Source organism: Macaca nemestrina, chromosome 2 (assembly GCF_043159975.1).
Source record: "Macaca nemestrina isolate mMacNem1 chromosome 2, mMacNem.hap1, whole genome shotgun sequence".
NCBI classification, from domain to species: Eukaryota; Metazoa; Chordata; class Mammalia; order Primates; family Cercopithecidae; genus Macaca; species Macaca nemestrina.
This window is the reverse complement of record NC_092126.1, coordinates 61,480,523-61,507,277: the sequence shown is the minus strand read 5'-3', so window position 1 is coordinate 61,507,277 and position 26,755 is coordinate 61,480,523. Positions and strand designations below refer to the sequence as shown.

General features: G+C 42.0%; 1 protein-coding gene and 1 long non-coding RNA gene across 8 annotated transcripts in view; one reads left to right on the top strand and one right to left on the bottom strand.

The window, feature by feature from the left end:
• LOC105488545 (uncharacterized) overlaps positions 1-18,322 on the top strand; it is a 40,226-nt gene extending 21,904 nt beyond the window's left edge. The window contains exon 3 of the long non-coding RNA XR_011619861.1: positions 18,192-18,322. This is a non-coding gene — a long non-coding RNA (uncharacterized lncRNA). The remainder of the gene's footprint in view (positions 1-18,191) is intronic.
• Positions 1-26,755, bottom strand: part of LOC105488544 (uncharacterized) — a 62,539-nt gene that overhangs the window by 17,333 nt on the left and 18,451 nt on the right. For 4 of the 7 annotated variants that reach the window (XM_071091158.1, XM_071091159.1, XM_071091163.1 and 1 more), the window contains 4 exons: positions 26,335-26,452; positions 13,306-13,387; positions 10,937-11,060; positions 9,069-9,272 (listed from right to left, as the gene is read on the bottom strand). The exons of 2 other annotated variants lie outside the window; for them this stretch is intronic. The gene's annotated coding sequence lies outside the window, so the exon portion shown is untranslated. The remainder of the gene's footprint in view (positions 1-9,068; positions 9,273-10,936; positions 11,061-13,305; positions 13,388-26,334; positions 26,453-26,755) is intronic. One more of the 7 variants, XM_071091160.1, reaches the window with a different exon arrangement.

Here is a 26,755-nt window from a genome sequence, read left to right as displayed (position 1 = left end):
CAATAGTAGACAGTAGAACTAAACTCAACTGTATCAGTTTTAGTATAAATTAACTAAATAACCCAAGTAAAAAGCCAAGACTGTAACACTGGACAAAAATATATGTTGCTTACAACAACCACATTTTAAGTATAAGAAACAGATTGAATGTGAGAGGACAGAAAAAGAGTCACCATGTAAATATTCACCACAAGGGAGCTGGGGTAGCTATCCTAATATGAGACAAAGGGGATTGTAATGCAAGAAGTGTTACCAAACATAAAGAGGGGCACTTTATAATGACCAGGACTCAATCCAACAGAAAGATATCACAGTCCTAAATCTTAACACACCCAATAACATAGCTTCAAAATACAAAAAGTAAGAAACTGACAGATCTAAATTTCACTGAGGTTGGGAGGACAAAGCAGGTATATCACTTGAGGTGAGGAGTTTGAGACCAGCCTGGCCAACATGGTGAAACCCCATCTCTACTAAAATTACAAAATATGAACTGGGCTTGGTGGTGCATGACTATAATCCCAGCTTCTCAGGAGACTGAAGCAGGAGAATCACTTGAATCTGGGAGGCGGAGTTTGCAGTGAGCCAAGGTCATGCCACTGCACTCCAGCCTGGGCAACAAAGAGACACTCTGTCTCAAAAATAAATAAATAAATTCCACTGAGGGAAGTCATTGATAGAATTCAAGATAAGTCTGAAGAGTGAAACACTACTAATTCTGAACTCATTATCACAAAGCTCCAGACTTGTATGAGTCCTGATTGGCGTGAAGTTATCTCAGGGACTCAAACAGGGGCAGCAGTTTGATGGTTAGCTTTGTCTGGCCCGCTAGATCTCTTGCTCAGTAAGACCTCTAGAAAACATCTCCGGCACTTCATTTAAAGCATTATGGGTATATTATATCCTTAAGTAAGAAACAGTGCAGCCCATCTGCATTTTTCTAAATGAATTCCAATCAGGGTCCACAGGACACCAGGGCCCTGTCCCAGATTTGGGATCCACCAGCTCCTGTTTTTGTCAAAAAATAAACATAATCTGGCAGCTGCATCTTAGAACCTGGCAGCTCAGGAGTCCTCATCAGACACTTAGAACAGCAAAGTGCTCCAGGATTACCGTCCAAAGGGTCATAAATATGTAGAGAATTTTAAAATGCTGGTTTCCTCCCCAGCAAGGAGCACATCACTCAGTTCTGCTGTGTCATCAGTAATATCTACCCCAAGAGCTACTATTTCAGGAGGACCATTTATCTCTCTCCATCCTGTCTGCATAGCAGGCCAGTGCCTGCCCCCACAATACTCACTGGCCACTCTCAAAATCTCAGGCCATAATCTCTGCATTAGAATCACTTTCTCTAGAAACAGATCACTCTGCTACATTTGCCCAGCTCTAACCTTCAATTTCAAGTTTGCTTCAGAACCCACAACCCAGCAATACACAGTGATTGTCTTTTCTTCTTCTATTGCAAGCTTTGTAGTCTAATTTGTACCACAGGAAGAAAATACACAGGACAAGTTTGGTTAGTCTGAGATTTCCCGATTATCTCTATGAGTGCTGTGGGTGACTGAGGGACCCTGGAATGTCATGGGACTTTAGCTTACTGTAATTTACCAGTTGTGAAATGTATCAGTTCCTTATCAGGCCCCACTTCCAGTCTGTAACACAGCCCCAGCCTGTAATGCTCCAACTTAGTTGGCCAAAAGAACTTTACATATTTTATCAGATTCTTCCCCCTCACACCCACCCCACCAAATATCTCAAGGGAACCCAGGCTGTTACACGATCCACACTCCCTCCTGACAGCCACAACTCCCTCTCCAGCCTCCAGTCCTGCCCTGCAGCCTTCCCACCCTTCCCCAGGCCCCTCTCCCCAGCCCTGGCCTCCTTCCACTTCCTGTGTTCCTCTTGTGCAACTTTTCTCAGACCCAAACACAAACCCACCAGGGCCCTTCCTAATGCCACCCTGAAGGGTACTGGGATGCATGGGGGTGGTTGTGGCCTATGGCCCCAGGCATGCCCCTGCCTCTTGTCCCTCATGTCACTTCTTTCCCAGGTGAAAATGGTCCTTTTCTGCCTTCAGTCCCCAAATCTACCTGTACAAATTTGCCAGATACGGCAGGCTCTCCATGAAGGTTTTGGGATAACACAGAGGAGCAGAGCCTAGCCACCAAACAGAACAACCTTGAGATAGAATAGGGTCTGAAGGCAGGGAACCTAAGGCTGTTTCACATTGACTTCATAGAGCTAAATTAAAAGGAAAACCCTAACTTTCCATGCCTAAGTAACAAAAGGACCAGAGGCTACTCGCTTTGCAAACCCCCACCTTTTCTGCAGGGCAGATGGGAAACTGAAAGTGCCTCTGATTGGTGCCAAGCAACCAATCAGATGTTTGCATAGAAGTGTAACTTCATAACTTCACTTCAGCCTCTGACTGGTTGCTGTTCACAGCCAATCAGACTGATTGCGAGCCAAGTCTTCCTTTGCTTGAAAGTGCAACTTTGTAACTCCACTTTAGCCTGTGATGCTAAAGTGAATCTTAGGAGTTTGCATAGGAGTGTGACCTTTGTAACCACTTCAGCCTCTGAGTGGAAATCAACCAGACGGATTGGGGCCACCACTTCATTTAAATGGGGTAAACACCAGGTAGCCAGTGGGAAACCTCTAGGAGGTATTTGGACCCGAGAAGATTCTGTATCAGGGCCCTTGTGTCCCTATGCTCGGGCCCGCCCCCACACTGTGGAGCGTATTTTCATTTTCAATAAATCTCTGCTTTTGTTGCCTCATTCTTCCCTTGCTTTGTTTGTGTGTTTTGCCCAGTTCTTTGTTCAAGATGCCAAGAACCTGGACATCCTTCACCGATAGCAACCTGAAATTGAAAACAGCTAATCATTGTTCTTAAAAGGTCCTTGTCCATCCAAGCCCTGGGGGTTTTCTACTGGCAGTCCTGACCTCAGACTCATCCCACCACCAGTCCCTGGGTCCTCCCCTTCCTTCTGCTCTTATCTCCACTGCTTCTCCTTTCCCAGGCTCTTCATCCCTCTCCAGAGCTACCCTGACATTTCAGTTTCATCTTATTTTATAGTACTGTGTGTTTCAGCAATCTGAGTGTTACTGTCTCCCACTCATCCTCACCTTTTGGAGAAAGAACCAAAAACAAAAACAAAAAAGTCAATATAGGCCTTTCAAGATACTCCAAAAACTTAAGAAAAAAATGTTAAGGCTATATTACAAGACCCCAGAAAAACAATACTCAGAAGACAAAAGCAGTAATTTTTAGTTTAAACAGTACTTTTATCTTGCAGTAAGTACATCAGGGGAGAGTAAGACTTCCTCCTGGAAAAGTATACCATTTGGTTCTTGTCACACAGTTGTGCTCCTTAACTCATTTCACACAAAATTTCCAGCACCATGTTTGAGGAACCCTGATTACTCCTCACTCATGCAGTTTCAGAGCCATAGGAGAGATGCACATGGTTGGGCAGAAGTGGAAGTTGTTATGAGCACAGAGTATTTCTGAGAAATGAATGCATTGATGTTGGGATTTGAAATCTGATTTATCTCTTTGATGATTACAGGAGGAAATTTTATTATAAAGAATAATATTTGCTGGCATATGCATGGATGCCTGAACTCAGATGATAAAAACTAGAGGATTTTGAGCATCGTGGGAAAAAAAACTGTACAATTAATTTAAAGATTTCTTACATGACCTAGAAAATGAAAAGGGGAAGCAAACACACTGGAAAAAGAGAAGGTGGAGGAGGATCACATTACTCCTTAGAAGAACTTTCAACCAAAACACATAACTGGGTAACAAACACCAGTTAATTTTCTTTGACTGAATTTTTTTTCACTTCATTTTCTTTGAAGTGAAAAAAAGTAATTTTTAAATACAGGAAATAACATTTTATGACTCAGTATTCTCTTCAAAGAATCTGGGTCAGCAGCTCATTTCAAATTTTCAATGCCTAGAGGATGATAATACTTAGTGCTGCTTGCTGGTGATTTACAACACTTTCATGGCTTAAGACCAAGAATATACACATTAAAAATCATGCTCTGCCTGAATCCAACAAGCAGATGCCCCACCTTCTTTTAAGGAAGAACATGACAATAATGAACGGATAATAGAGTACAAACAAATAATGTTAATATTGAGTAACAAAGCATCGTTTCTATTAAAACTGGCCTTCAGCCACTCCCTTGTGAGGTGGAAAGAAATTTTTTTACTTTCCCGTAGTTCTACTACTTACGGGAAAGCAAGTTGACTTTGCCCAGAATTGATGCAAAGAGCATGACACGGAGTTCAAGCCATGGTACTGCTGCTCAGGAGAGTGGAAAAGAGAAAAGTTATTGGCACAATAGCAACCAAGTGTTCAATCGAAATGTTCTGCTTCTCGGGCTCCCAGGTAACTCAGCTTCACCTTCTCTCCTTGTACAGATCAACTCCATTTAGGTAGTATGTGAGTACATAGCATGAGAGGCCAAAAACCCACAGCTATATAAGCAAAATTATCTCCCCCCACTGCCAATTCATAAAAATAACACCTGCCAGATGGGAACAGAATGCCGAAAAGTTACCTTGAAAAGATCGGTGATTTTCAAGCCAAGAAAACTTGAATGTATGAAACCCCCTAGAAAGAATGTGTCACCCAGGGAGTAATTGGCCCATCGCAGAAGCATGGAAAAGAGGAAAAGGAAGACAGCAGGGGACCGTGTTCATAAGAAAGAGACACAGGATGCCTTTTAAGAAACTTGGGTGTGAAAGCAAAACAGGCAATATTTAGAAAGAAACTTTTGGTCAATGGGTGGAAATGGGTTAAAATAGGAGTTGTTTGCACATAATTATATTCTAAGGGGAAGGAAGCAATAGAAAGAGAGAGCAGTTGAAAATGTAAGGAAGAGAGGGAAGAACCGATGTGGGTGAGGGTGCATGTTTAGAACACAAGCTGGGAAGAGTCGGCTGCGGCAGTCACACTGCTAATAAAAGACAGGGACCCAGTGCAAACTGTGGTCTTGCCACTTTCTATCTGAGGGACCTTGTCACCCTGATGGTGAAAAACAAGCATCTAACAGAAGAGAGGGAAGACAAGAACTGGGAGGCTGTGATAAGGGAGCTGCATATATCAGCAGTGCAGCAAGTATGGCTGTTGACATGGTTCTTGGTGAGCCCAAGGGAGCTGGCTGCTGGAAAAGCATAGAGGAGAACATTTTCAGCCTCAGAAATACCACTAGCCTCTGATGGGAGAGATAGGTGTTCTCAGGGCCTAATGAGTGCTGGATCATTCATTCATTCATTCATTCAGTGAACATGACTGAGGCTTCTCACTTTGTTAGACATTTTGGAAGACAGGGGTCAAAATTACAGTTCCTACTCACAATGAGCTCACAGCCCTATACTAGAGATGGACAAAGAACCAGTATGTGACAGTTCAGACTAATAAGCACAACAAGAGAGGGACATATAGGACACTGGGGGACCCCTAAAGGGAGCACGTTGTGCAGAGGTAGAAGGATGGGAATGAATGAGGGGTGGCGGGTGACAGGAAGAGAGAGAAGCACTGCGGGATTCTCTGCAGAGTGTTCACAGGAGGTGCGAGGCTTGCTGTGCGGAAACCAATGGGGGCAGGTGAGAAATGCTGACCCCGAGGGATGAGCAGGCTCATGTCAGGGGGCTACAACCATCCCTCCTCTTCACTCTGGCCTGCACCCCAGACTCCAAGTCTTAAACAAAGTTGTCTCCCCAGTGGCCTGGCCTGCCCCCTGAATGCTCCCAAACCAGTATCTTCTTGCCCTAGTCAAAAATGACCCCTTCCCTTCAGCTAGCCATTAGAATTGAAATGAATTCCCTCCACTATGTGAAAGTCTGATTATCCTACTGTTCCCAAGGCACCAGGCTTTTAGTGGGATGCTTTCTGCTGTAGTAGACTGTATCTTCCAAAAATGGCCACAAAATGTTTGTTTCCACATGCTCATCCAGAAACTTTCTACTCCCTCATTAAGAGATAGAATCTATCTCCCTTACCCTTGAAATTGGGCTACCTTTGCGACTTCTTTAACAAAAAGAGTTGCTTGGAACCCCCACCCACAGCCCTTACCTCTCCCCATCCATGAGCACAACCCTCTGGGGCTATGCTGTCTCCCATTGCCTCCCTGACTTGGGACTTTGGCTCTGGAGTACACTCCCTCCCCCAAGGACATAAAAAATCCCCACTGCACTCTTTAGTTCCTGGGCTCCAGCCACTGCCCTCTCCCCAGATTTCTCTGTTGTCTGCCATCTCTGTGGGATCCGCATAATCTGCCTCCAGCGGTTTCTGGGAGTGAACCCAGCTATCTTGCTGAAGGTAGGGTAGGAGTGGATGCAACAATGGGCTGATTGTTATTAATAAGTGTGGCAAGATATTATCTTGAGATAATAATCTGTGGGGTTTTCTTTGCTCACTTCCTTGTACAGTGACCAAACAGCCTCCCACAAGAGTACAGTTGGTAAAGAGGGATTGAAAAGAGCCAAAAATGTCAACATTCATATTTGTGACTCTAAAACGGCATCTGAGAATCAAAAAAGCGAGGCTTGGGGCACAAAGCACAGAGACATGTGGACCAGGGATAGGGATGGACAGCCCCATCACAGTGCCTCCAGGGAGACCAGAGGAAGGTGTGCTGGGCTGAGGGAGGGGAGGAGCACATGGTGAGGAGCAAGTCCACACTGGAAGTCTGGGGAGCACCTGGAGCCTTCCCCCATCATCCCCAGGAGCCCCTCAGCTGGCTGCATATTCCCAGAGATGTTTGCCGAGCCCTGACTCTATATCCACACTCCCCTGAATGGACACACCCTCCCCACTCGTGTCAAAGAACTCTCATGAGCCCTGCAGATCTGTTAGGAACACTTTCAGCTCTAAGCAACAAAAGATATGATTAACAGTGCCTTAAACACTACAGGCGTCTTTTCACATAACAAGAAGGCTACAAGTGGGTAGTTTGTTGGTAAAAATGCAGTTTATACAGGACCTAGTTCATGAGCTTAGGATTCAACTAGTTCTGGAATCATCCCAAGGAATCTATAATTCTGAAAACTTCCTAGGTGATTCTAATTTGCAGTCAGATATGGAAGCCACTTCTCCCAAGTTTACTAAGGCTGCTATACTCTCCCCTCTTCTGAGTTTTCGGAGTCCATTAGCTTTCAGAGGAGTCAACAGTGCTACCAGTGAACACCTGACTAATTTATTCACTCAAATGGTCAGCACACCGTAATCGCTCACCTTTTACCCGGCAGCATCAGCTCAGTGAGAGTTGTGAACTGAATCTAGAGACATGAGAATTCAGCAACATTTCCAAACTGGGTAGAATTTCCACAGACTATTTCAAGTGCTTTTTTTCCCCCCTTTCAAGAAAGACGGGGTAACCAGCCAAGTAAACATGGTTGTTTTTGATCTGTTCTGTGTTGCTAAAACAGAATTCCTAAGACTGGGTAATTTATAAACAATGATTTATTTGGCTCTCATTCTGGAGGCTGGTGCTGGAATCTGGTGAGGGCCTTCTGGGTATGCCATTTTCTTGTGGAAGGGAAAGAGAGAGTAAACAGGGTCAAACTCATCCTTTTATCAGGAATCCAACCCCACAATAACTAACCCACTCCCGAAATAATGGCACTAAGACTGTCCTGATGACTTCATCACCTCTTAAAGGTGCCACCTCTCAACACTGCTGCATTGAGGATTAAGTTTCCAACACATGAAACTTGAGGGACACATTTAACCCATAACAATAGTGGGTTGAACATCGTCTTTTGCCTATATTCCCACCCCCAAAATTCACTACAGTATCGAGATTTTGTTAAAGGCAAAAAACAAACAAATAAACAAACCATCTCAAGGACAAAGCTAAAAGAGAAAGGAACAAGTGTGGAGAGAGAGAGGTAAACACGATGTCAGAAACTGGAAAGTAGGTGGTAAATGATGAGTAACTTAGAGACCAGGCACAGGTTGCAGTGAGGAGGCAGGAGGATAACAGACTGGCCCCAGAGCCCCTGGTAGGCATAGAATTGGAGGCCCAGGGACCTTAACCTTGTTGGTTAAAAGGATTTACTAAATACAGCTTGATCCTTTGATCACTTCTCCACTCCATCAGACAAGCACCTCTCTCATCCAACAGAAGATATACCAGAGAAGGGGATGAGGGGCCAGTCAGCATGCTGAATGGTGAAAACAGCCAGCAGCCTTTCGCCACTGCATCTGAGAATCTTGGTGACTCAGCTTAGACACATGGGGCGGCACACTAGAAATTTCTTCTCTAGAGAGAAACTGAGCTCCTCAAAGAAAAGACTTATAAACAATGACTACTGGGGATTATAATCAAACATACATATTCAGAGAAAGCCAAGACAGCACAAAAAGCAGAATAAACTTTCAGGAAAACCATAATTAATATCTTCAGAGAGAGAATGTAACTGCATCTATGAAAAAGAACAAACTATTCATACAACAAAAATGAGCTTTCAGTTCTAAAAAAATATAAAAACAGGAAAAAAAATCCAATAGAATACAAACATACTTTACTGGGAAGGTACTGAATATATTCCACAAAATGAAGGAGCAAATTAGGAAAAAGGCATACAAAGGATTCGAGAGAGAGGGATCCAACTAAGTAGAACTGAACGACGCATCAGAGCAGGATGCCAGTGGGCTCCAGAGGGGATGTGTTAAAAATAAAAAATCAGTTGATTACCTGATGTGTTTGAACTATTAAGAGGAGATTAACACTCCTGGCAATGAGTTGGAGGAGAATTAGGGACAGAAAAATATCAAAACAAGAAAATTTTGAACTCCAGGGAGAAAAAGAAGTTGTATAACCAAGGAAGTATTATCAGTGTACACTGTGTGCCTTACTGGGGAAAACATTTATAATAATCGTAACAGTGTTAATTTTGGGTAGTTACGTAATTTAAAAAAATACAATATAATTACATTGGAAGAATAGGGGAACAAAAGTGCTCAATCTTCATCTTTCATAGGAGGAAGTCAAAGTTTCTGCCTAATCTGCAAAATCAATACAAAAGCATATTATTTAGATACCTGGGGAAACATGCAGAACTTTCAACTAGCCGTGCCAGTTGAAAATGGGACTGGTTTCTCTGATGAGAATGGTTGGGTGGGAAATGGTAATCTGTCAGACCACAGGGAATTTTTCTAGTCAACAAACTCCAGACGTTGTGATTCTTTTCCTCCTGGTTCACTGGGTTCAGCCAAAGTCCTCCCTAGAGGATTGCCAAGTGTAAGCTGTGAGGAAACACACAATGAATTTCATTTGAACTTTGTTTCATCTTTTCTTTTTCTAAGCCAAAAATGTCATAACAAATAGAAAGGAGACAGAGTAGATGCAGATATGTGGGGGTGTTAGTGCAGAGGGTCTATCCCTTGAGCCTTTCTAACCAACACGAAGAACTGCAAGTGGCTTCTCTACTGACCCAATGGACTGGGCATTTCCCACACGTTCGAATGAATGAAAGAGTGAACAAACGAACAATAGTAAAGCCCATTATTCTTCATGCGCTGTGAGTGCCTAACACACATTAGGAACTACTCTGCTTGGCTCCAGCACTTCTATCTGATTCACTCAGCATTTTAATGACCTCTGTGTTGTTATATACGAAGCAGGCACCACTGATGTGCAAGGTATACTCCCCATCTTCAAAGGTATTACAATCCATTTGGGGAGGCAAAATGTGAATAAAGGAAAATTTAAACCAGTGACCACAGACAGCCAAATTGTGGGTGCAGAGGAAGGAGCCATTGTGGGCCTGGAACCCACCCCCAGAATGTGGGCCTGGTGTGGAATGGACAAGGTTTCCCAAAAATCGCTGCAAATCCTAGAGTATTTCCCACATATGTGTTCATGCTGAGGATGGGAATATGGGAAGAGAGTGTGACACCAAGTGACACTTGTTAACAAAAGTCAACAAAGAGCAAATGTGGTTGGCTTCCCGCAAGCATTCTCACGTTTCTCTTGGTGCTTTAACTCTAAGGCAGAGAAATAGTCACTCTCTTTCCTTCTCTGCCAGGAGGGCAGTGGGAGGGGCACTGGCCAGCTGCCTGTCCCTCTCACTCAGAGTGACTACAGAAGTCAATTGATTCCCTACTTCCCCTACTCCCACCCCCACCACCAACCTTGGGTACTTCTTCCCATTGGAACAATGATTAAACCATTGTCCATCAGTAACTGAGAAACTGTTCCCTGATCTGGACCCCTTTTTTTTGGTGTTTTCTAGTGCTGGAATTCTGTGTCTCCTCTCCTGTATCCTCAGGAAACCACCAGGTTCAATGTGGGCCCCATTAGTTAATATCAGAGCAGCCCCTTCCTAGTTGCAGGAGGAGTATCCTAATGGAGGAGAACTCTTGGTCTCACTCTGCAATTGCTCAGACTTCCAAGTGTAGAGCCTTCACTAAAGGCATTTCTTTAGCTCTGGCTACTTTGCTTTTATTTACTCATAAAAATATCAGGAGGTGCAATACACTTTCAGTTTTATAAATATTCCTTTTTAGCAAAATGTATACTCTTTGCACTTCAACCTCTCTGACTTTGGGAAATAAGATGACTATAAGAGGAGCACAGTCTTTAAAAGGCTCCTGCACTCTGTGGGACGGTTACTTCCAGAGACATGGCTGCTTGTGTGCATTTTGGAGTGCTCAGCTCTAACTACATGCATCTAGAACAGATGCACACAGGAGACCCTCAAAAAATATTTTTAAAAGAATAAGAAATTAGGCCGGGTGCAGTGGCTTATGCCTGTAATCCCAACACTTCGAGAGGCTAAGGTGGGAAGATCACGAGGTCAGGAGTTCAAAACCAGCCTGGTCAACATGGTGAAACACTGTTCGGCTCCAGCACTTCTATCTGATACTACTAAAAATACAAAAATTAGCTGGGCATGGTGGGCACGCACCTGTAGTCCCAGCTACTCGGGAGACTGAGGCAGAAGAATCACTTGAACCCAGGAGGTGGAGGTTGCAGTGAGCAGAGATCACACCACTGCACTCCAGCCTGGGTGACAGGGCAAGACTCCGTCTCTAAATAAATAAATAAATAAATAAATAAAACCTTGCACCTGAGAGCTGTAAGCTTATCCTACCACAATATGAGAGAGTGTTGGCAATTTCTATTTGGTAGTCTGTTCACATGGGCTTGTCCATCCTGTGAACTTACATAGACTCCACCAATTTGTTTGAGGCTGCCCTGGGAACGTCTGCTGATTAACCAAGTGGCTCTATGTTCAGGTATAGGGAGAAAGGCCTCTCTTCTTGCTCTTTCCAAATGAACTACTTCTTGAGATCAGCACCAGGAGGACAGGGCTCCAGCTGTCATTTTCCATGAACCACGCAGGCCCTCTAGCATGGATTTGGCATGTAGGAAAATCTCCATGAGTGCAGAAAGTAGCTGAAGAAGTCACAGGAAGAAGATCCCCAGAAGCCCTGGCCCAAATATGCTCCATTTAAGGATTCTGTTATGGAGGCTTAACATCAACTATGTGTCAGTGGTAGACAAGACAGACAAAGCTCTGCTTTCAAGGAACTTACAGTCACGTGGAAGAGCTGGAAATTGCAGGGTCCTATGGAGGCACAGAGAGGAACATGTGGCCCAGACGGCCACAGAGAAAGTAACCACTAAATGCTGACACCTAAAAGATGGGTAGCAATCATTAAGCCAAAGCAGGTGGGCAAGGAGAGGGTTCTCAGCTGGGAAGCAGCAGGTGTCAAGGCCCGTAGATGAGAGATGCTGTGATGTATTTGGGGTAAACCTAGAACAGAGAATGCAAGGGGAGGAAGCAGCCAAAGATAAGGGGAGGTAAAAGATGCCAGGGGGAGATCACATAGGGATCATGTTAGAAGGTTTGCCTTTATCCTGGGAGAAATTGGGAGTCACTGAAGTAATTTAAGCAGGGAAGGGACATGATCAGATTTGCATTTTAGAAATATCCAATAGTGATTTGAACCAGGGGAGTGGCAGTGGAGATGATGAGAAGCAGCAGAATTTAAGAATCATTTAGGAGGCAGAATTTATAGATCATGGAAACTGAATGAGATGGATGAGAGAGGGGGGGAAGTCAAGACCAAGCTGCAGGTTTCTAGCACAAGCAAGTGGGAGAATGGAGGTGACATTCCTGAGCTAGAGCTCGTAGAAGAAAAGCAGGTTTGAAGAAAGCGGGAAGAGAACGATTTTATTTGAATTGGTTGAATCTGAGTCACCTGTAAGACATCCAAGTGTAGATAGATGTCCATCACATGGTTGTACATTTGGGTCTGAATCTCAGCAGAGAATCTGGGATTTGGAAGGCATCAGCATAGAGATGGCTGTGAAAGCCATGAAAGTCAGTGAGTGGGCAGGGGGGTGTAAACTGGTTAGTTGATGGATTAATTGGTTGGTTTAAAGGCAATACAGATGCTTAATACTAGCTCTCCAGCTGAAGAATCAGAGTACATTTCAAGAAGATCAGTTTAACATTCCAAGGCTAGAGCTTAACCAAGACCACACTAACTCTGTTTAAGGGCCTAGAGCTGCACTACCCAATACGGCAGCCACTAGCTGCATGTGCTTTCTTAAATTTAAATGAATTTAAATTTAATTTAAAACTCACTTCCTCAGTCATACTTGCCACCTTTCCCGTGCTCGATAGCCACATGTGGCTACTGACTGCCATATTTGGCAGCATAGATATTACAGAACATTTCCATCATCACAGATAGGTCCATTGGACAGTGTTGCCCTAGAGTTATTTGTATTGTCAAAATTAAGGGCTGATGCAAACACCACAAGCACGGTGCAGCTTAAATTAGCAGAGGAGGGCAGCAAGATGATGCATGTCCTTCCCAAGCCACTCATCACCCCAAGAAAAATATGCTTAAACCAGGCATCCCTGCATGCAGCCTGTCTTGTGCTCCAGGAGAAGAAACCCCTGCAGCTCTACCTTTTGCTATAGACTTTGAGACTGAGAGGAGGCGGCAAAACCTAACCAAGGATGTGACTGGAGGCTTTTGTGGGAAGGAAGCCTCTTAGTGGAGATGAATCTCCGGCCAGCTGATCAAAGGTCCCCCTTCCAGGGTTCTAGAGGAAGCGAGCCATGGAAATTCCTTAGGCAGGGTAGAAGCCCTGTGCCCAGTGACTTGTTGCCAGGAACCCAGAGAGATTCATGTCATCCAGGGGACAGTGCTACCAGGGTCTCCTCAATGATAAAGCACATTCTATGCTTCTTTTCTAAATTAAGCTTTAAAACTTTATTGACAATGTTATATTAATGATATAAAAATTTAGACTCACAGGACATTGGAAGTCATCTGGTTTTCTCCTGACACAGCTGGGAGAGATGACCCTTCCTCTGCTGGTCCTCCAGTGACCTCCCCTGTGGAGGCTTTATAATTTAGATAGATAGATGTGTGTGCGTGCATGCGCGTGTGCGTGCGTGTGTGTGAGAGAGAGAGAATCTCTATTGGTTGTTTCTCTGAATACCACTGAATAACGCACACAGGTAATATCCAGCTCAACCACGTTCTATTTCATAGCAACATGACAATCCAAACCCATGCTGATGGATATTTGCGCTGTTTGTTACAATGCCACAGTGAACGTTCTCAGCCATGTCTCAGTGTGTGCAAATGCACTTCTAAAATGCATTCATAGAAGTGGAGCTGCTGGATCAAAGGGCATGGACATTTAAATTTCATTAGATGTTGCTAATTTGCTTTCCAAAAAGTTGCACCAATTTACATGCTACTAACCAGGAATAAGAATGCCTGTTTTTCCATTTAAGAAGTGGTTGGTTGGTTGCTTAGTTTGCTGGTTGAAGATGGGCAACACTTAAGCATGATGAAACGAAAGAAAGGGGCAGGAGAACTAGAGAAAGAGAAGGTTATAGAAAGGGAGAAGCTAGAGGAGAAAGAGCACAGAGTGCAGGTGTAGGGATTCACCCTGGAGAGGAGGAGGGACACTCCTTCCATCACAACAAAAAGAGGAGAATGGGGTGGAGCTAGTAAGTTTGTAAGTTTGGTGGCAGGAAGAGGCTTTTATTTTTTCTGAAAGGTAAAAGGAATGAGTGGTTGCTTAAAGTGACGGTGAAGGAATTAGATTGGGAGGTTGGCGAAGAATAAATATTAAGGTAACCACCATGAAGAATAGGAGGGAAAGTTGACTGGTAAAACAAAGAATTATTTCCAAGCAGTATTTAAGTTCAATCATTTATTTTTAGCCAAAACAAAAGTTTTCAACAACACTTCCACTCAGTTTCCATCAATCCATCCCTCCCTCCTAACAGAGCACAATGGAGGAGCCACTTGCAGGCAGGCCTCCATCTGAGAATCCCTCAAGACCAGGAAGGTAGGTGGGGACCTTCCCAAGGATGGAAGTTAAGCCCCCACTGCAGAGTTCTTTGTGTACCAGAGGCATCCAGGTTCCCCCAACTCTATAACCAAGGGCCTCTCTCCACTTGGTTACAGAGGCACCTATGGTGTGGGTTCAGGATGTCCTCAAAACATCTCCCCCGTCACTCCTGAAAACTCACCTCAGAGAACTAAGAGTTGGTCCTTGCTTCTTGTTGAGCTGCACAACAGATGTCCACTGTGGCCTATATTCCTTAGTAAGGACTAAGATCTCTTAGTCCAGTCCTATTGTCCAGCCCCCTCCCCAACAGTTCATCCCATACTAACTCTGATCGTGCTGCTGCACTCCAACCTGGGCTACAGAGTGAGACCTTGTCTAAAAAAATAAAATAAAATAAAAAATAAGACACCCATCAATGACCCCCTGGGACAGTGGAGCAGGCAGCAAGTGGAAGGACCTTGTAGACAGGTTGCCTATGTGCTGCCAAGGGCAGGTCAGAAGGAGGGAGCCCAACATGCTGCCTTCGCCTTGAAGATCCTTGTTTCACTATTTGGCCCTGCCAACACATAGACATTAGATACCCACATGTTTTTTTCAAATGAACAAACCTAAAATTGTATTTATTTACTTTTCAATGAATTTGAATCCTCCAGTGGTACTGCATCACATGGATTCTGTGCCCAATGGCCTTAGCGGGAGGGTTACTTTGGAACTTGGCACAAACCACGCTGTTCTTTCCTTGGGCACAAGTTACCTTTCCCCAGATGACTCTGGTTTTGTTTGATTTGCGGCCAGGGCCACTGTGTTGTTCTTTGCACATATAAGTACATCTCTTTCCCAAATAAAATTCAGTTTCATCTCGGGCATAAACACCTTCAATTTCAAGAACAGTTGTGTGCTCCCTCTGGTTCAGAGATGCCGCTTCTAGCAAAAGTGGCCTCAGGGCACAGCCTTGCAGACATGTTTGCTGTTTCAGAAGCCCTGTTCTCATGGGCCTCCCCAGGCTCCAAGAGGCAGAAATAATGAATTTGATATCTTTTGATAAAATAAGTATCTCTCTTTCATTAGAGAAGAACAAAGTACTCTCTTACACAATGTATCCCAAAATAAACTGTTTTAATTGCTGAATCTAAGATGTAGTGATACATGTAGTCCTAAGTCTTACTCCATTTCCTTAAAACTAGCTTGAATTTCCAGAAGGTTGGTGCCCTACTATTCGTGATGAAAAATTAACACTACATACACACAAAAAATAGCTCCACTAATAATTCCACCAGAGAAAAATTACTTCACTTCTCACTACTGAGGTTCTGAAAGACAGCATATCTGTTTACCTGGACATCTTCCTAAATTTCATAATTAATCCTCAAATGATGTATGTAAAAGTTCTGCAGGTCAGTAGGAGGAAACAGAATTGAATTTTATAAAGTATTAAGATTGCTCAAGATATGGCCTAAGGCCATACTCCCTTGGGCTCTGGAGGATCATGTTCTCAGGCAAAGTAGAGTTAGGGTTGGAGAGAACTCAAAAAGGATATGAGGGGTGTAGCAGGATGTGGTCATTGTGATTTCAGAGGCCTCATCCCCCTTGAGTCAGTAATAATTACAATACTAACCACTCATGGGGTACTTTTGAAACCTTAGAAGCCCCTCAAAGCCCAACCATGGGTCCAGTGTACTGGGTTGCTAAGAAAGGTCATTTTTATAAATATCATGTAACCTGATGTGCTCTAAAGTGGTAGACGGCATGGGGGAGAAGAAGCTCCATCCTGAGTGAGTGCTAAGTGTTGCAGTCATACCCTCCTCACTGAGGGTACTCTGCATCCACTCTGCCTGTCCACAATTGACAGCAGGGCAGTCAGTGAGCCTCTGAAGACACAGTCTGAACAAGTCACACCTCTACCTGAACATTTTAATGGCCCCACACCACGCTTAGAACAAAGGCCAAATGCCTAATACTGTCTTTGGAACTTGGTAACTGTCTTAGTCCATTTGAGCCACAGTAACAAAGTATATTAGACTGCATAACCATCAAAGAAAAAAAAACTATTGGTCACAGTTCTCGAAGCTGAGAAGTCCAAGATCAAGGCACTGGCAGATTTGGTGTCTGGTGAGGGCCACTTCCCCATATGCAGGAGTCTTTTCACTGTAAGCTCACATGGCAGAAGAGAAAAATGAGCTCCCTGGGTGCCTTTTATAAGGCACGAATTCCATTCATGCAAGCTTCTCTTAATACTCATTGCATTTGGATTCGATTTCAACATATGACTCCGGCAGGGGAACATTCCCATCAGAGGGGTATCTGACTCCTGCCCACTTGCCCACTTCACCTTCCCCGTCCTGTTCCTGCCACTCTGGCCTTCTATGAGCTCCTCAAGCATTGCAGATGGGCACCTTCCCACCTCAGAGCTCTGCACATGCTGTTCCCTCAACCCAGGGCGCTCTCCCTTCCCGACCTCCTTACCTTGCCGAAATTTTAGGAAGCTCTTTTATCTTGACTGGATTGCTTAATGTTAGTGTAATGTTTAAATTGTCCAGTTGAGATAACAGGGTCCCCTTTAGTGCCATGAGTCTATGATTATTCTCTTTTTCTGGAGGCCAGAGATGCAAAAGCTAACGTAATCAAATTACTGTTAAGTTATAGAGAATAAAATTCAAGAGTAAACCTTTATTGTGTTAGGGGTAGAAAATTTTCATGTTAATTATACCCTGTAATGGTGAGGAATCAAGCCAAATGTTACATTTACAAAGGATGGTACAGCACTATGCCATTTATTCATGTGTCAAGTGTATTTTGAGAACCTGTGATGTACCTGTGCCAGGTATTAGGAAATAGCATAGTGAGCAAAACAGACGTGGGCCTTGCCCTTATGGAGATCACAGCTCAGTGGGAGAGGAAGACGTTAATCAAATAATCATACACATAACTGCACAACTGCCTATTGTGATAAATTCTCAAGGGAAAGGTTCTGAGAGAAGTAAACTAATCTGGGTGGGAAGCTTACTGAGAAACAGGCCGTTAAGCTGAGACCTAAAGCAGGAGTGTGAAACAAGGCAAGGGGACCAGCCAGTGCCACCAATGACTTGCAGGAAGCCCAAAGCCTACCTTCCTACCAACACACAGAGCCCACCCAACACGGCCACAGCCAAACACAGCTGTGCTCTCCTTCTCTCCTCACATAGACAGAAACAAGTGTGCATCCACACCCGACGTTGGCAAGTAGACATAGCCCAAAAGAAGGAGAAACCCCACATGGATTACACTTCTCCTGTTACCACAATCAACACAAAATTAAACACAGCAGTACATATACTCTCTTATTATGACTTCCTTTTTTATTGAACTTTATTTTAGTTGTTCTGTTATAAATATTATGAACTTTTTACAAGTTCAAGTCTTTCAATGAACTATAATTATCATTTTCAGGGCCACGTTCACATTTCCAAAGGCAAGCGGAAGCTCTCTAGGTCAATGCCTATGTCCTTTCACCACATCTCATAAACCACTTGAAATCATTATTTTGCTTCAGATCAATCCTGATATTTTCTCCAACTAAGACAGGAAATCAGCTTCCCTGTAAGAAGCCCTGGCTCCTTATAGAGACCAAATTCTGAGCAGAGCGGGGGGTGCACAAGAGAGTGAGCAATGGCCAAGCACCCCTACTACTCTCCTGCATCAGTAGCGGTGCTAGAGTGAAGGTGTGTCTTTGAGGATTTGCATTCTCAATAACGCTCTGATTTAACAGACCAAGTTGTTGTAACCTACTTTTCTGATAGGACGAGATTTCATTGACCATAACGTTTTTACTTTTTTGCTCTTTCTTTCCTCAGGGAAACTGAGTCTGAGAGAGCCTGTATGACATGTCCAGGATGCCATCAGCAAGCAGTGGGATGCCATTTCAAACCTGGTCTAATCAAAAAGCTCATGTTCTCTCTATTACAAAGCATTTTGTGAAACAGAAGCTACAGTTCTGGTCATTCATTCACTTATCCCATAAATCAATCTTCCTTTACAGCTTAGGACTCACCTTCTTCCCTTCTCCATCCTGTCTCATGGTCATAAGATGATCTAAGTGGGTCTTGCCCTTCCTGAACATGCTGCCAAATTTCTTTTAATTTTTAAATATTTGAATAGAGATAGGGTCTCACTATGTTGGCCAGGCTGGTCTCAAACTCCTGGACTCAAGCAATCCTCCTGTCTCTGCCTCCCAAAGCATTGGGATTATAAGCATGAGCCACCATGCCCAGCCCACACTGCCAATGATGAGAAGAAAATGTTCCTAGAATGGCATTCAAGGAAGGTTTTCAACAAAGAGCACTTTTATAAATTATTTTTATGCATTAAAGAATTATTCTCTCAGGCAATCACACTGGCTCACACTTCAAGGTCAAGATCAGGATGAGGAGTAGAGGATAATAATAACGGATATCACCTGGGCAGTGTACACCAGCAGAGCAACAGTAAATGAGGATCCAAACCCTGGCAAACTCTGAATATCAGAATAAATGATCTGCTCCTTCCTCGCAGAACTGGCCTGTGGATCAAACAAGAGCCCTATAGCTCTTAGCCCAGCACCTGGCACAGATCAAATACTTGGAAAATGCCCACCATCATTGGAAGCATTACTTCTTTCTGAACCACCCAGCTTCTTGAGCACCATGTGTACAGTATTATGATTGGAGCTGGAGTTAGTACAAACAAACATTCCTGCCTGTCAAATAGCAAAAATAATGGTTTCAAAAACCACTTTTCTTGAGAGAAACTATTTGTTGTTTTGAGTTAGAGGAAGATGAGCTGGCCTAGCGAGGAGACAGCCAGCGTGGAGGAATGGACCACCTTGGGCCTCCTTTGTGGAAAGCTCCTACCCCTCCTCTCTCAATGCCTAAGAAAAATAAACGAGTCAAAAAGCAACCGCCCTCAGAACTACAGTGGATGAAAGTACATTTAATGGATATCTTTACCAAGAATTAAGTGAAATGGTTTAAGCATTTAGGATAACTTGACTTTATCAAAAGTCAAAGGAGATCTTGTTTTTAGTACATTTTTAAAAAAGACTTTACCTCACCCCAATCCTAATTCCCCCCAATACCGCACAGTTTACTTACTTTGGTTTCTTCATTCAGAGTGATTATACTCCCAAATTGGGGCCTACAAAAGCCTTTGGAGGCCTTCCATCTTTAAGATGGAAGATTAAATAAAATTCCAATCAGCTCAGTAGAGTGTGGTAATGTTGTAGTGGAAAAAATTAAAAGTCCCTGTCCCACATACTATAAAAATCTTCTTCTTTGAAAAAAAGCAGAAGGAAAACACTAGCCAAAGCTGATCTCAGTTTCTGTAGACAATGGCACAAATTGATGATAAACAAGTCCATTCAGTTCCCATTTTCTCAAATACAGAATAAGTTTGCTGAGACAGCTCTGAATAACCTAATTAATGATTGCAGATAATTTGATAGAATTTTTAAAATATAATTTAAAAATATATATAACCAATGTCTATCAAGTTCAAAAGCAGTGTTTGAAATAGGCACTAGTTCACACATTACAGTGAAAATCTAAGTTATAGTGTGCAAATATATCTGTTTGCATATATAAGAAACATACACATATAGTTGTATGTATATGTAATTATAATTGGTACCTCTGTATCATCAATCCAAGTGTTCATATAGGGATTAGCCTCTCAAATTTCTAATAAATGCAACACAAGTTTTGGAACTCCCTGTGAAGCCCCCTCTATGAAAAGGAGGCTAGAAAAATTATACACATAAATATACATTTTCCCTCAACACCATGGATGTCAAGGGAGTTTGTAATCTGCCTGCTGCTAAGGATAAAAAAGAGTAAGTTTTTCACATAAAATCAAACCCCCAAACCTATTCCACTTAAGGAAATGGTATTCACATTTACATTTTCCGCAGATTACAGGAATCCTTACTCAGAAAATTAAACTGAGAGCTAGGCAGGGACCCAGAAAGCCCTGTGATCTAATGAAAGGCAACCACCTTGTAAGAACACTGTAAACAAAGTGAGACCTCAAAAATGTAAAATAATGGAATCATGCACCTCACATTAGAGACATATTTTTGTCACATTTGAAGCATTTTTGAAAAAACTGAACATTCATAAAGCTTGAACACTGAATGAACATCAAAAGGAATCTCAGTAAATAAAAACTCAGTATCATTCAGATCAAGTTCCCAAGCCATAATAAAACACAATTAAAAATCCAAAACAAATAAAAAATGAACCAACAGATTTGGAAAATAAGAAATACTTTTCTAAATATTTCATGAGTTAAAGAATAAATCATTTTAAAAATAACAAAATACTATATTTAGAAATGGATACCAAAGAAAACTCTACATATCATATGGAATGCGGATAATGCAGAACCTAGAGGAAATAATTCAGATATATTTGAAAAAAAGAAAAATTTAAAAACTAATGATCTAACAGTTCAAGAAGTCATATAACTAATAAATAAAATGGAAAGAACAAATATAAGAACTGAAATGAATGAAATAAAAAACAAAGGTAACTAAATAGATTTAACAGACAGACACAGTAGCTCACGCCTGTAATCCCAGCACTTTGGGAGGCAAAGGTAGGAGGATCATTTGAGACCAGCCTGGGCAACACGGCAAAACCCCATCTTTACCAAAAATACAAAAGTTAGCTGGGCATGGTGGCAATGTGCCTGTAGTCCCAGCTACTCAGGAGGCTGAGAGGCTGGAGGATTGCTTGAGCCTGGGAGGTCAAGGCTGCAGTGAGCCATGATCATGCCACTGTACTCCAGCCTGAGTGAGAGTGACATCCAGTCTCAAAAAAAAAAAAAAAAAAAAGGAAGCTATATAACTAATAAACAAAACAAAGTAGAAGTAAGGAGCTAATAAATGCAGGAACAGAAATGAATGAAATAAGAAAACAAAGATAATTAAATAGATTTAATAAAACCAAATGCTGACTCTTGAAAAGACTTATAAAATAAATAAAATCTTCACAAACCTGGCAAATAATAAATAAGAAAAGGCACATATCAACAATACTAAAAAATAAAAATTCAATATAAATACTGGCATAGAGAATTTTAGAACCTCATGAAAGAATACTATGAATAACAATATTATAATAAAAATGTATATGAAGTACATAATTTTCTAGAGAAATATTTTAAAAACTCAAGATGAATAAAATACCTGAAAAGATCTGTAAGCATTTAGAGACAATAATTTAAAAATTTAATCAATTTTTTAAAAAATCAACAACTGGGGGCAAAGGGGTGAGAGGAGTTTATAGAATAACACTTCAGCATCACAAATTTTGAAAAAGAAAATAATGCATACATTGGGATGAACGATGGGCTTGCACTACCAAATGTTAACCCACATTATAAGTATATTAAATCCACATAATTATTATAAATGACTAAAATGCATGGTTCCATAATGAAAATAGACTATTCTATTCAGCTGAATAAAAGGTACAAGAAAAATCAACAACAAAAACAACAATCTTTCAAAATGATATACCCATGTTAGAAACAGTTTGGCAGCTTCTTACAAAACTAAAAATATTCTTATCATATGATTCAGCAATTGTGCTTCTTGGTGTTCACCCAAATGAGTTGAAAACTTACAGCCACACGAAAACCCATACATGAATGTTCATAGCAGCTTTATTTATCATAATTGCCAAAACTTGGAAGCAACCAAGATGACCTTCAGTAGGTCAACGAATAAAGAAATTGTGGCATATCCAGACGATGAAATGTTACTCAGTGCTAAAAAGACATGAGCTACCAAGCCATGAAAAGACATGGAGAAAACAAAATTCGTATTACTCAATGAAAAGAAGTCAATCTTAAAAGACCACATACTATATGATTCCAACTATGCAACATTCTGGAAAAGGCATAACTATGGAGGCAGTAAAAGGATCAGTGGCTGCCAGGGATTGGTAGGAAGGGATGAAAGATGTTAAAGAATACATCATTTTCAACAGCACAAAGACTTTTTGGGACAGGGTAACTATTATGTATGATACTACAATGGTGAATGTATGTCATTACACATTTGTCCAAACCCATAGAATATACAACACCAAGGGGGAACTCTAATGTAAACTATGTACTTTTGTTGATAATGATGTGCCAATGTGGGCTCATCAGTTGTAATAAGTGTACCACTCTGGTGCAGGATGTTGATAGTGGGAGAGGCTGAGGAAATATGAGAACTTTCTGTACCTTCTGCTTAGTTTTGCTATGAACCTAAAACTGATCTAAAAAATAAAGTCTATTTAAGAGGGAAAAAAAGAGCTACAATCTTTGAAGACGTTACAACTGTTTTACTAATCCTTTGAAGAAAGATAGCAAAGATCTTAAATAAAACATCAGCAATCTAAAACTGGCAGTGTACTACATTTTTAAATTTATGATTTATTCCCAGAATGAAACAATGGCTTAACTTCAGAATATCTGTCAATGTAGAAGCTAGCCTAACATGTTAAAAAAGAAAAAATATATAATTATTTCAACAGATCTAGAAAACGCACTTAACAACTTTAAAGCCCATTCATAATTGGAAAATAAACTCGTAGCAAAGTAGGAAGAGAAGCTAAAGCTCATGAGTTCATCAACGATGTTCTCTAAAAGATTACAAAAACATTTAATGATGACACATTAGAAGAATTACCTTACAATTGGCCAGGCACAGTGGCTCACGCCTGTAATCCTAGCACTTTGCGAGGCCAAGGCAGGTGGATCACCTGAGGTCAGGAGTTCGAGACCAGGCTGACCAACATGGAGAAACCCTGTCTCTACTAAAAATAGAAAATTAGCCGGGCATGGTGGCTCATGCCTGCAATCCCAGCTACTCGGGAGGCTGAGGCAGGAAAATCACTTGAACCTGGAAGGCGAAGGTTGTCGTGAGCCGAGATCGAGTCATTGCACTCCAGCCTGGGCAACAAGAGCGAAACTCTATCTCAAAAAAATAAAAAATAAAAATAAAAGAAGTACCTTATAATCAAGAAAAATTTAAGGATTTTCAATATCATCCCTTCTATTTAACTCAAGGTTTTAGCCAGGAAAATAAGGCCAGGAATAAATATAGAATGTTAGGTTTGGAAAGGAAGAAACAATCTTGCCATTAATTGCAAATGCCATTAATTTTTACAATGCTTTCTGTTGTTGGGTAACAACCACAAATTTAGCAGTTAAAAAAACCCACATTTATTATGGCACAGTTCTGTAGGTCAGAAGTCAGTACCACTACACAGGGTATCAGCAGGCTGAAATCAAGGTTGGGCTGAAATCAAGGCAGGGGTCCTACTTCTGCTCTCAGCTGGAGCTCATGATCCTCTTCTAAACTCATGTGGTTGGCAGAATTCAGTTCCCTGGGATGATAGCACTGAAGCTTCCATTTTCTGATGGTTGTTGCTTGGGGCCTGCTCTCAGACCCCAGAAGCCGCCTGCAGTCCCTTCCCACTTGGCCTACACTGTGACAGCTTACTTATTCAAAGCCATCGGAGAATCTCTCCCTTCAGTCACCTAGAACTATCTTAAATGGTACAGCATAATAATGGGAGTGACTATCCCATCATATTCACAGGTTCTACTGACACTCAAGGGAAAGCAATTATATGGGGTATGTACCTCAAGAGGTGAAAATCTTGGGGGCCTTAGAATTTTGACTACCTTAGTACAGAAAATCCAGGAGAGTGTTAAAAACTATTGTAAGATGATAGTTTGGCCAGGTGCAATGGCTCATGCCTGTAATCCCAGCACTTTGGAAAGCCGAGGTGGGAGGACTGCCTTACCTCAAGAGTTTGAGATCAGCCTGAGCAATATAGTGAGACCCTCATCTCTACAAAAAAATAAAAAATCAGCGGGGTGTGGTGGCTCGTGCCCATAGTCCCAGCTACTTGGGAGGCTGAGGTGGGAGGATTGCTTGAGCCTGGGAGGTCAAGGCTACAGTGAGCTGTGATCAGGCCACTGCACTCCAGCCTGTGTGACAGAATGAAGCCTTGTAGACTCCAAAGCTGGAGTACAGTGGTGCAATCACAGCTGCCTGCAGACTCAACCCCCGGGCTTAAGTGATCCTCCCACCTCAGCCTCCCGAGTAGCTGGGACTACAGGCATAAGCCACCATGCCCAGCTAATTTTCTTTTCCTTTTTTGTAGAAATAAGGTGGCACTTATGTTGCCTAAGCTGTTCTCAAAGTCCTGGCCTCAAATGCTCTGCCAGCCTCAGTCTTCCAAAGTGCTGGGATTACAGGTGTAAGCCAATGCACCCCACCCAGATATTTTTTTCATGAAACTTTTCAAGTACATCCTCAAATTAATGCAAGGAATAAACAGAAAAGAAGAGCTAAGAAAAAAAAATTGAAGAAGAAAGAGGACGAGGAGCAGCAGGGAGAGCCAGAGACTCACTCTTCCAGATAATATGACTTACTATGAAAGCTAGAGATATTAAAAGGACATCATAGCATGGAATGGTCCAGACAGACAGACCAAAGAACACATCTAGGTGCAGTTCCTCACACACATGAAAACTCCATTATTTATTTATCATACTTGCCTCTGATCGCTCAATTTAAATATACCAGCCATTTTCTCCTGGGACACTGACAGGTACACCTGGTACAAATTCTACTTTTAATGTTGTTTACCCCTTTAGAAAAGTTACTTCACCTGTTTTACTTCAATTAGTTGATCTATAAATGGTACAGCTGTGGGAATTAATTTTGATGATCTATACAAGCTCCTCAGCACAGCTGCCAGCATGGTGAGCAATAGTAAATGGTTGCTATTATTGTCATGGTGGTTTTTGTTTTTGCTGTTACTACTACTATTTCTTCATTGCTATGCAGGGGTCTGAGTAGCACCTTACCATTGTTAGGCAAAATGCCGTATTAGTTAGGGTTCTCCAGAGAAACAGGCCAAGAGGATATATAGAGAAATTATTTGCAAGCCTGGGCTGCACTAATTACATTCCACAGACACTTGCAGATGTGTCCACAGAAGTCAGGGATGCTCTTACAAATGCAGGTCTCCACAAACAGCAGCCAACACAAACCACCAGGTAGAGGCCAGCCAGTATCCACTCCTCTACCTATGAGCACCCCTGCTGGCTGCAGGCCTCATGAGACAATTCTACCAGTCAGGAATGATGACATTGGTTGTTATACACCTAATGACTCTCATGTTCCAGCAGAATGTCCCCCCTTTTAAGTTCAATTTTACATATTTTTTTTAAGATACTACAAGTTGCAACACAGAATAAACATTTTAATTGGTATGACACTGAACTATTCAAAGAAAATTATGCAATAGAAAATGTAAGAAAACAATGTAGTAAACACTTAGTTACCTGTAACATAGACGGAGATGGAAAATGATAAACTAACTGTATTTATTTTCAAACCATGTATATCAGTCTTATTTTATTTTCATAGGGTATTTGTTTCTAATCACCTTTGGTTATATTTGCCTGGTGTCTAAGACGTGTTAAGAATGGTACAGTCTTAGGCCATATGAAGGGCGAGGGGGAAACTGACTGGAAGGAGGCACTGAAGCATTTCTGGGGTGACGGGTGGGATGTGTATCTTGACTGGGGTGCTGATGGCATGGATTATACAATTGCTTAAACTCATGGAACTGCATGTTTAAGATCTGGGCATTTCTCTGTAGGTATTAATTCAATTTTTTAAAAAGGTCACAGGTACAGGGACAAAAGTTAAAACACAAATTCTAAGAGGTTATAGTTGAAGGTACATCCTACGACTCTATTTCTTTATGTGATGGAATAAAATCTTGAAATATTTAGCAAATTGATCCGAACTCCCCAGGAGTTTACTAAAAATGGTGAAAGGAAGTGACTTAGAGACCTCTGAGTGGCAAAGAGAAGCCAATTGAGAATTAGTCCTTTGCTGGGAGTAAACCACCCACATAATTATAGGGTCAATGCCTCAATTACCTGTGCTTATTCAGAGTGGTATTGACCTGGTGGCATCATAGTCTTTCTGGAATATGCTTCAGCCACCAAGAGATTTTGATTTTTCATCAGCATGTGTCCAAAGCCTCTGGGGTTACCCCTAAGGATCAAAAGTCAAAATCCAATTAGATCTATTCCCTGGTAGCTGAACAAGAAAATAGAGATTATCAACTGACAGCTTGATGTGAATCTCAATGGATGTCTCAGGTGATGTGCCCCAGGGATCTGTGCCAAACATTTGTACTGACAATTTGGAGGAGGGCACAGAAGGTGTGTTTATCAAATAAGCAGAGGCCACAACACCTGGGTGAGATGACCAATAAGATGGGCCACGGGCTCACATTTCACATCACCTGAAAAGGGACATTGGCTAGGCCCAAGCCAATGAATTAAACTAAATTTA